The following is an 11,866-nucleotide window of genomic DNA, read 5'->3' as shown; positions in this document are numbered from 1 at the left end:
TCATAAGAAGATAAAGTAGAAAGGTCCGAAGCACCAAGAGAGGGACAGGTGTTAGACAGGATGGACAGCTTCTCTTTCAACAGAAGGAAAGGAGCAAGAATAGATGCTGATGTAGATACATTTGTAATCTTCATGGTTGGAAACTGGGGGTGTTCTTGATGGCTCCTTAAAGCAAATTCATGCACACAAGCACACCCCCTGCTCATGCACAAAGTATGCCAAGGTCAGTGGTCATCATAACTGACTTGCTTCTCATTGCTAAATTGACGTCACAATGCCATCTCATGACTGAACTCTGGTTTTCTGGACTTCCTCTCATCCTAGGATCCCTCGTTACCGCCACGTCCTCCCTCCTCCTTGCCTGTGGAATCTACACTTTTTTTCTTCATCTCACAACCATTGACCTGAACTCAGAGCCATCATCATTTTTAATCCAGGTTATTTCAACAGTTTTCTAACTGGCCTTTCTATTTACAATTCAGTTTCCACAGCGAGACAAGAATTCTATTGCTAAAACACACGTTTATTAATGGAATTTTCCTGACTAAAAACCCTCTGTGGCCTTTTGCTTTCTTCAAGATGAAAGCTGGCCTCTTGCAACTGCCTACAAGATGCTTCGTAACCTGGACCCAGCCTGCCCCTTTCACCTTTCCTCACTGCGCATCCCCTCTCTATCTTACCGAAATGCTTACTGTTCCTCTAATCTTACTATGCACTCTCCTTGGGTTCGCTGTTCTCTCTGCTCAGTTCATGTCTCTTCCCTTCCTAAACTTCACCTGGATAACTCCCCATTTATTCTTCATTTCTCCTCTTAAATGTCATTTTTCCAGAACTTTACCTGATTCCCCCCGGACTGAAGTGGTTGCGTCTCAAAAGGGCACCAAAATCATCCTGGCTATCCCCTAACATAGCTGCTCATTCATTCTCTCTCTCTCTCTCTCTCTCCACACACACACACACACACACAAACACACACACACACACACACACTCTTTACTTATTCATAAAGACAAACTATCTGTTATGTTTAGCATTATATCCCCAACATCTTCCACAGCATCTGGCTTATAACAAACATTTTTAAAATTGTCAACTAAATTAATGAATAAAAAGGAATGAATAAATTATTTTTTTTACAGAAAACAAATTGTCACTCAGCATGATCAAAGACCTTTTCTGGAGTCCATCACCAAGAAAATAAATGGTACATCTGAGACTTGAGCTCGCCTCCCCTCCCCTCTCCTCTCCTCCTTCCGTATTCTTTCCTCTTTTCTCCTGATAACGTCTCATTCTGGAAGATTTCATCCACACGGCTGGCCATCTATATGGTGATGGTGCGTAAATGGGTTTTCTGCCCACAGTTGCTTTCAGATCTCTAAAGTCAGTGCTCTGGTCAACATTTACTCTTAGAGTGATTATGGGGATGTCAAGTTTAACACTACCCGACTAATTCGGTCTCTGTGCCCAAAGCCTCTTAAAGTAAGTCTGATTGTCTCAACCTGGGTCAAGTCGAGACAGGAGCCAGATCCCCTGCTGGCAGTTAGGATAGGGGTCGAAAGAAGAAAGCCAATGGGGTAACAAAATCACAAGAATGGGAACACACTTACCTAAGATAAATGTAATCAATAGAAATCCTTTAGTTACTTTACTTTAAGTATCTTCATCTAAGGTAGGCGTCCTCAAAGTACAGCCTGCGGGCCACATGCAGCCCACCTAGGACATTTATCCGGCCCGCCAGGTGTTTTTGCCGCCACTGCCTGTCCTGCTTAGCAGCTGACTCGTCCTGGGGCCCACAGCCCGGCCCTCCAACGGTCTGAGGGACAGTGAACTGGCTCCCTGTTTAAAAAGTTTGAGGACCCCTGATCTAAGGTAAAAGGGTGATCCCTTTAATTGGGGCATACAAACAGTTGTGGTGACAGTGTCCCTAAATGATCTACCCTCACTAACGTAGTAAAAATCACACCCACCAGCACCATGATGGCTTACGAATGATGTAGCGACTCCCAGAGATTAGCCTATAGGGTCAAGAAAGGGGAAGGCTCCTGATTCTAGGAGCTCTCTACTCCTTTCCCAGAAAACTCTGAATGTTCTTCCTCTAGTTTAGTGTAACATTAATATTGAATATAAAAGAACAGACCCTAACCCTGGGGTGACACTGTTCTTTTCCAGATCAGTCAACTCTTTTGCCTCCTTCTAAAAGAGTATACTTTGCTTTCAATAAATCTGCTTCTGCTTATACCTCATGTCTGAGTTCTTTTCTCCCTGTGGCCCTGCACTCCAATTCCCTCCTGTGTGGAAGTGAAGAACCCTCCTTGCCGTAGCTGGTGGGGATCCCCACTGGCAGTAAAGCGACTATTCTTGTTCCCAGTATATGATGTGCTAGGCAGAGACGGGCACAGAATGATGGAAACACAGAAAGAAAGAGCCTGAGTTCACAGGGGCGTCACATAAAAACTCCTAAGGAAGTTATATAAGAAGGGAATATTTACAACAGAATTCTCAACATTATTACTCTGCTTTGGATCCAGGAAGTCCATCGGTCATTTAGGAGAGCCATCCCCTTCTTGCTTGGAAAATGTCCCTGACTTTGAGTACAGACATCTGACATTCCTGTTTAGACGCCCCCACAAGAGCTGGACTGTCATCCTGTTTTGGCTTCCAGCTCAACCCCACTGCTCCAAGTCCTGACTCCAATAAAATATAAGATCACAGCTTGAACATAGAGTGCACATCTGGTGAGGATTGCTGTTTTGGTTTAATTAGGCCTTGCTGTTTTCTGAATTCCTATAATCTCATTTGATGAATTGTGTTAGTTACTTGCTCCACAGGCTTTGAACATGTGGCCTGTATCAGAGGAAACAACTCTCCCTTTCCCCTTTGGAAATCATCTTCTGATGCATTTTTTTTTTAAAGCAAATGTGTTTGGGGGTTTTGGCTATCTATAGGATTACCTATGCTGTGATGGACATTTGCTTCTATGGAGAAAGTAGGGCCTGGCTCCAATATACATTCAGCAGTATATTGAATATAACACATTCTAATGTGCACCTATGGATGCAGGGCACAGTGGAAGTTACAGGGATAAGTAAAAGAGTCTTTCTCTCCCAGGATTTCTGACAAGTAGCTATAATACAAGAGCCCATGATGAGAGCTATAATAGAGATAATTATCCCTTTCATTTATTTATCCCTGTTTAGTTTACGAAGCACTTCCATATACATTACCTCATCTGATCCTCACAATGACCAAGTGAGATAGGTATAATTATCTTCAATTTAGAGTCCTAGATAACCAAGGCGCAGAGGGATTAAATATCTTGCCTGTGTTCCCACAGCTAGTAACTGGCAAACAGATATTTTGAATTCTAGTCTAGGAATAAGAGAAAGTAACTGCAGCAGAATCAATAAGAGAAAGGCTCGTGGAGGAGGTGTGGTCTAGGTTGGGCCTCTTCCTTCCAGAACAGAAGTGAAAAAAAAGGGATTCCAGAGATAGAAGAAATATTTAAGTAAAAATATCTTACAGAAGTGAAGGTGAGAGAATACTAAGGTTTGGGTATCCATGACCTTGCAGTTGGTATCATCAAAATTAATGAAACAAATGGAAATTGAACACTGTATTAATTTTATATAATTGAAGTATCTGTGTTTTGTCCTCAAGGATCAGTTTAAGGAAAAACATAAACATAAAAAAAATTAGACAAGAGAATATGTAAAGAGTAGCCCTGCTGTGAAAGTACAGATAAGTGGCACAGGAGAGCTTTGTTTTTATTTATTTATATTTTATTTTATGGATATATTGATTGACTGCAGGGAAGGCAGTTGTTTTCAAATAGTGTGGAGAGATTAAATTGGCCAAAGAAATCAATGTTTTAGGGAAGTTAGACATGGGGTTGGACCTGAGAATGAGAATGAGAAAAGCTCTGAGCCCCCATGCTCGGGGCCCAGTGGGTGCTCTCAGGGTGGTGGTAGCAATGCTTACTGGGCTTCAAGAGGGATTGAGAGATGTAAGGAAAATGAGGTATGTTCTCTGCGTGAGGTGCTGATCTGTGCTGACTCATCCCACCCCTGAAACAAACTAGTCTGTTGGAAGGAAGGGAAAGAGAGAGAGGAACATGATTGTGCCTCTAGAACAAAGGGCGACAGAAGTGCAGCAACTGGGTATCCACTGAGTTTAATGTATTTGGGCAGGATGCTGGCACCAGAGAAACATGATCTTCTTGATTCACTACATCCGGTCTTGAACTAAATCAAAGAGGTATCACAAATGCATTTATATATAGCAAACACTCTTAAGGGAGTTGAATAACATACTCGGAGCACCAGAGCCAGAATTCAAAGCTGGGTCTATTTGTTAAGACACACCAACTGGGTATTAACCCCGTACCCATTTTATATGAACTTTCGTCACAGTTGCTGTGCCCAAATTTACAACACTTGGGGAAATCACGAGGAGCGTTGTGATCAGATTTGAGAACCTGTATGTGTAGGTAAGTGTGTATAGTATATGAGAGTGTTGCGTGTGTGTATGTGTGTGTGTGTATGGAGTAGTACCCAGAGGAGTGCATTTAGTTAAAGAAGGGCTTTATTTTGTTATTAAATGAATGATAACAAGAGCAACTTGTGTGCAAGTAAAGTCCTGAGGAAGGTGCAAGAGGAGGGACACAGAGCACAGAGGAGGGACGGAGAGGTCCTTCCTCCACCAGGGGACAGGGCCAGGGAGGCAGGTACCCTGTGGCACTTGTCATGGCTTTTATGGTCTATTTGCCACCACACCCTTTTCTCTTCACAGCCTTATTAAGGCACACTTGACACACAATAAACCGTACATATTGAGAATGTACAATCTGATAAATTTTGATTCATGCATACACCCCGAAACCCTCACCACCTTCAGGGGAATGAACTTGGCCATCCTTCCCTCCAGCCCCTCCCCAAAGCCCCCTTCCCAGCCAAATGCTTATCTGTTTTCTGTCACTAGAGATTCTTTTGCATTTGCTAGACTTTTAGATAGGTGGAATCAGACCACACGAACAGTTTTTTGGTCTGGCTTATTTCACTTTCCATAATTATTTTGAGATCCATCCACGTTATTGCATGCTGACCAGTATTCTGTTGCATAGCTAAGCCACAATTGGTGTTTCCATTCACCTGCTGAAAAACATTCGGGTCATTTTTCGGTTTCAGCTATTGTGAAATAAAACTGCTATGGGCATATTCATGTACAAGTTTTTATCTAGATAAATGTTTTTATTTCTCTTCACCAAGCACCTGACAGAAAAATGGCTGGAACAAATGGTAAGCATACATTTAACATTTTATGAAACTGTTAACTTTTTTCCAAAGCGGTCGTACCATTTTATCCGTCACCAGCCGTCTGTCATTGGTTTCGATTTAACTCATTGGTAGTCAGAAAACATACTTTTTATGATTTTTTTCATCTCTATAATATTTTTATTTAAAAATGCTGAATGGATTAATCCAATATGTGAATCATATTAATTAATTTTTTCACTTACCATATCGCTTTTGAGATTTACCCCAAAGGACATATTACTCTTGTTGCATGCACCCAGAGTTCCTTCTTTATTGCTAAGCAGCATTCCAGGGTATGAATAGAACACAGTCTGGTTAACCATTTACTTAATGAGAGGTATTTTGGCTGTCACTACTTTGGGTTATTACAAAGAAAATGGCTAAGATAGGTTTTTGTACATATGTAAACGCTTACTTTTCTGAAATAAATGCCCAGGATTTAATTTCTGGGCTGTATGGTAAGTGTAGGTTTACTTTTGAAAGAAATTTCTACTGAACTCTTTCCCAGAGAGACTATGACATTTTACTTTCTTATTAGTAATATACAAGAGGTCTAATTTCTACACACCCTTGTCAGCAATGGATATTATCACCATTTTCTCATTTTATTTATTCCAATAGGTGTGTCTCTCTGCCATCTTAACATGGTGAAATATTCTAATCCATGGATACAGTATATATTATTCGTTTTCTTTAATTTCTCTCAGGGATTTTTCGTAGTTTTCAGTGTGCAGGTATTGCATATCTTTTGTTCATTTTATTTCTAAGTATTTCACATTTTTGTTGCTATTGTAAATGTCTTTTTAAGTTTCAATTTTCAATCATTCATTGCTAGTACATAGAAATGCAATTGATTTGTATGTTACTTTGGTATTCTGCAAACTTGTTCAACTCAATTATTAGTTCTAGGATCTAGGATATTTTTTATATATCCCATTAGATTTCTACATTAAGGCTATTGTGTCATTTGCAAGTAACAACAATTTTACTGCTATCTCCACAATTAGAATGTCTCTCTCTTTTTTATTATCATTAAATCATAGCTGTGTACAATAATGTATTTATGGGGTACAATGTGCTGGTTTTATATACAGGTTAAACTGGCTAACATAGCCTTCATTGCACTTTCTTGATTATTGTGTGAAGATGTTTATACTCTACACTTAGTAGATTTGACATGTATCCTTGTAAAATGCACCAAAGGTGTGGTCCGACCAATTATCCTCCCTCTACCCATCCTCCCCCTCCTCTTTCTCCTTCATCTTGGGCTGTAGTTGGGTTATAGCTTTTTTTTCTTTCATTATTGCACTGGCTAAAACCTCTAGTACAACATAGAATATAAGTGGTTGATGGTAGGTATCCACACTTTGTTGCTCTTTCTAGTGTTAAAGACTTCAGAGTTTTACTATTAAGCATTATACTCATTGTAGGGATTTTGTAGATGTCCTTTACCAGGCTGAGGAGGTTCTTTCTCCTATTACAATACTCAGAGTTTCATCAGGAAAGAATATTGAATTTTGTTAAATAATTATTTCTACATCTATTAAGATGATTATATTTTCCTTACTTTACATATATGGTGAATTATACCAACTGAGTTTTGAATATTGAACCAACATTGAATTTCTAGAAAAAACTATACTTGATCACGAAATGTTATCTTTTTATGTAAAAATTTGAATTGCTTTCAGAATGTATTTAAAATTTAAACTTTTCCTTAAAATGTACATTTATGTTTACAAGAATTATAGATCTATACTTTTCTGACAATGCCTTGATCTTGGTTTGAGTTCAGTCATGCTGGCCTCATGAATGGGTTGAGAAGCATTTCATTCTCTTTAATTTTTTGAAGGAATCTGTATAGCATTGGTACTGTTACCTGACTGCTGGAATTCTCGAGTGAAGCCATGTGGTTCTTAGGTTTTCTTAGTGAGGAGGTTTATAAGCACAAGTTTAATTTCTTTAATAGGTATAGAATAATTCAGGCTTGAGTGAGATTTGGTAGTTTGTATCTTTTCAAGCACTGGTTTAATTTCATGTAAGTTGTCAAACGTATTAGCTTAATGTTGTCCATAAAATTCCCCTGCTATCCTTTCCATGTCTATAGAATCTGTAGTGATGTCCTTAACCTCATTCCTGATATTAGTAATTGGTATCTCTCTTTTTCTTCTGGCCAGTATGGCTAAAAGCAATCTTATTGATCTTCCTAAAAAAACAGTTCTTGGTTTGATTGCTTTTCCATATTACTTCTACATTTTTATTTTAATGATTTCTGTTCTGGTTTTATTTATTTCTTTTCTTCTGCTTATTTTTACTTTGATTTTTTTTCTAGTTTCTTAAATTGGAATATAAGGGCATTTATTTTTCTCTTCTAAATGATTATTTTAGTGCCATAAATTTTCCTTTGAGGACTGCTTTATGTCCTTTCAAAAATTTTTGAAATGGTAATTTTTCATTTTTGTTAATTTCAAAATGTTTTCCAATTTCCTTTTTTAAAATTTCTTATTTGACCTATAAGCTATTTAGAAGTGTGTTATTCCATTTCCAGAGATTTTTCATATAACTTTGTTTTGATTTAATTAGTTTTGATTTAATTGTTTTTGTAGTCAGAATATATACTTTGTATGATTTGAACCTTTTCATATTTACTGGGATTTCTTCTATGGTTTGTTATATGGTATTCCACATCCACCTGTAAGGACTGCGTGGTCTGCTGCTGTGGGGTGGGGTGTTCTATAAATGTTGATCAGATCAAGTTTGTAGGCAGTGTTGTCCAAGTCTTTTATATTCTTACTGATTTTTCTACCTACTTGTGCTATCAGTTATTGAAAACACCAACGATACTTTTGGATTTGTTTATTTTTGTTTGCAGTTCTATCAGTTTTGTTTTGTTATTTTGCAATTTTTGGCTGAGGCTGGGTTTGAACCCACCACCTCTGGCATACGGGGCTGGCGCCCTACTCCTTTGAGCCACAGGCACCGACCCCGTTCTATCAGTTTTTAAGCTCTTCATTTATTTGGAACCTCTGTTATGAGGTACATACATGTTTATTATTTTTATATTTACTTGATAAATTGACTCCCTTATCATGAAATAGAACTTTCATCCCGAGTAATGTTCTTTGCTCTGAAATCCACTTTGTCTTCTATTAATATAATGACTCCAATTTCCTCTTGAGCACAGTTCATAAAGTATATCTCTATACATTCTTTACTTTTAAAATATTTATGTCTTCATATTTAAAGCAGATTTCACGTTGGATGTACACTGTTGAATCTTGCTTTTTAATTCAATCTGCAACCCTTTGCTTCTTACTCGGGTGTTTAGATCATTTATACCTAAAGTAATAATTGGCATGGTTGCTTTTAACTCTAACGTGATGTTACTTCATTTCCCTTTGTCTCATTTGTTGTTTTTCCCTTTTCTCTCTTTTCCTGTTGTCCTTTGGTGTAATTTTTTTTTTTTTTTTTTTTTTTTTTGGGACAGAGCCTCAAGCTGTCCCCCTGGGTAGAATGCCGTGGCATTACAGCTCACAGCAACCTCCAACTCCTGGGCTCAAGCGAGTCTCTTGCCTCCGCCTCCCAAGTAGCTGGGACCACAGGCGCCCGCCACAACGCCCGGCTATTTTTTGGTTGCAGCCGTCATTGTTGTTTGGCGGGTCCGGGCTGGGGATTCGAACCCACCACCTTAGGTGTACGTGGCTGGCGCCTTAGCCGGTTGAGCTATAGGCGCCGAGCCCTTTGGTGTAATTTTTATGATTCTATTTTATCTCCTTTGTTACCTTATGTGTATCAGGTGTAACGGTAATTTTTTTTTAGGTGGTTGCTCTAGGACTGATAGTGTACACATTTATCAAAGTATATCTTGGAATAATTTTATACATTTTCATATAGAGCAAGAGCTTTCCAACAATGCACAGTTTGCCTTTGTAGAAATGGGCGTGAACTGCATGAGCCCACTAACTACTTGGATTGTTTCCATACTTGCCTGGCAGGGGAGATACCATGATCACAAAGGTGGTTTTCCGAGGGTGAGGCTTATCCATTGCACCCTGTATGTGCTGACCTCTGTGATTTCCTCAAATGTGGGAAACTCGACTACATAATTTGTGGCAGTGGGGGACTACGTTTGCACTCTCCCCTGAAAAAAATAAGAAATAAAAATAAATACATGGATTATTTTTAATAGTCAGTTCTCTGTATCCATGGGTTCTGAATCTGCAACCAAGCGTAGGTTGAAAACGCAGTATTCACCAGATGTGATGCCTGCATATGTGGAGGGCTGACATTCATATGCACATGCTGTACAGGGATGACTGCAGGATTTCAGTGTGCATGGACTTTGGTATATGCTGGGGATCCTGGAACCAATCCCCTGCATATCCTGAGGGACAACTGGACTTCCAGTTTTCCTGTCCCAATCTTTGTGCTATTTTTATTTGCTATGTATAAAGATCTGTCGACTACCTTCTGTTTGCATTCTTTCTAAAGAGAAGTCCTACTTACCTTTGTTTTTTCTGTCTATAATATGTTTCCCCCCCTTTCCCCATAGAAGCTTCAACATTTTTCTCTACATCATTGCTTTCAAATGATTTGATTATGATGTGCAAGAGTGAAATCTGCCATGAGGGAGACCTGAAGAGAGGGTGTACCTGGTGAAGTCCACATGTGACACAGGGAAGGCCACAGGAGTCAAACAGAAATAAGATGAGAAATGCTGCCAGCAAAGATTTGAGATAAGAGCTAATGTGAGAATAAGAAGGGAGTGGGAAATTAAAATAGGAAAACGAAGAAGAAATTTTCTCCTCCAAAAAAAAAAAACATAGAAAAGATGATGTTTCATTTTTCTGTTATATCAGAAGCCATGAGAAATGAGAAATGGTAGTAAGTCAGGATAAATTTTTGTTTTTCATAGAGAATACCTTTTTAGTAATCAATATGGTAATAATGCATTGATCGATATCTTGGTACTTAAAACTTTCAAGAAGAAATATCACTTGTACTGGTTTGCAAATATTCTCCTCCACAGAGGCTATGGATTATACCACATTATCCCCTGAACTCTTCTTGCTAAGAATCCATCATGAATGAAGATAAATACATATGAAAAAATATTTGTTGAAGTGGCTTAATGGCTGAGATTTACCTCCTTCATGTTTACATGGATGGAGCTGGAAAATGTTCTTCTTAGCAAAGTATCTCAAGAATGGAATAAAAAGTATCCAATGTACTCAGTCCTACTATGAAACTAATTTATAGCTTTCATAGGAAAGCTATAACCCAATTTTAGCCCAGGAATACGGGGAGAGGGGAGAGAGAGGGGAGGGGAGGGGGGTGGGTGGATGGAGGGAGGGTGATTGGTGGGATCACCGTATGGTTCATCCTATAAGGGTACATGTGAATCTCTCTAAATGTAGAATATAAATGTCTTAACACAATAACTAAGAAAAAGACATAAAGGTTATGTTAACCAGCTGGATGAAAGTATTTCAAATTGTATATAGAAACAGTATACTGTACCCCATGATAGTATCAATGTTCACAGCTATGATTTAATAAAAAAATAAATTAAAAAAAAAAGTAAGGGCGCAGTTGTTACACTCCAAGGACAGGATTGTTATTCCATCCTCACTGTAGTTTGTGTGACTTTGTATAATTCACTTAACCATTGAAGCCTCAGTTTCTTCAAGTGTAAAATGAATGTAATAAAATTCATTCCTGTTAGGAAATAGTCACCATTCCTCTCCAACTAATCAGAATATGGCAAGGATAGATAGCACAATACTTGTAAACATACTTTTCAACTATAAAGAACTGTGAAAATATCAATTTTCATTTTTCCTAAATAATTAAATTAATGTAGATTAAAGGGAAAGTAGAGGTTTATGAATGCACTGATGAATCCTGTGGGGAAAAAAGTTTGTCAATGGTGTGCTTTGAGTGGATGTGAAAACACAGAGTGGACTTCAGATTTGTGAAACTTCTAGAATAGCAGCTGGATGAGAGGGAATTTAAAAAGTCCAGATTTATAACATGCAACAGATATAATGTGTATACAATATCTTGCTTTACTGTGCTTTTCTTTATTGCATTTTACAGATATTGCATTCTTTGCGAATTAAAGGCCAGTGGCAACCCTGCTTGCAGTACATTTTAGGTACCCTTTTTCCAATAGCATAGATTCACTTCATGTTTCTGTGACATATTTTGATAATTCTTGAGATATTTCAAAATTTTAATCATTGTTACATCTTTTACAGTGACCTGTAATCAGTGCTCTTTGATGTTACCCTTGTAATTGTTTAAGGACACTACAATTCATGCCCATATAAGATGGTGAAATTAATTTATAAATGTTATGCATGTTCTGACTATTCCACCAACCAGTCATTCTCCCATTTATGTTCCTCTCCTTGGGCCTTCTGAAACCCTGAGACACAATAATAATAAAATTATCTCAATGAGTAACCTACATGACTTCTGAGAGTTCAGGTGAAGGAAAGAGTCACATGTTTTTCACTTTAAATCAAAAGCTAGAAATGATTAAGCTTAAT

General features: G+C 38.2%; 1 non-coding gene across 1 annotated transcript; it reads left to right on the top strand.

The window, feature by feature from the left end:
• Window positions 1–9,292: 9,292 nt before the first annotated feature.
• Window positions 9,293–9,456, top strand: LOC111723885. The gene has a single exon (XR_002772329.1). It is a non-coding gene; the product is annotated as a U1 spliceosomal RNA (small nuclear RNA).
• The last annotated feature ends 2,410 nt before the right edge of the window (window positions 9,457–11,866 follow it).

Source organism: Otolemur garnettii, unplaced genomic scaffold (assembly GCF_000181295.1).
Source record: "Otolemur garnettii isolate 467f Iridium unplaced genomic scaffold, OtoGar3 scaffold00016, whole genome shotgun sequence".
Lineage (NCBI taxonomy): Eukaryota > Metazoa > Chordata > Mammalia > Primates > Galagidae > Otolemur > Otolemur garnettii.
This window is presented reverse-complemented; position numbering and strand designations above follow the sequence as displayed.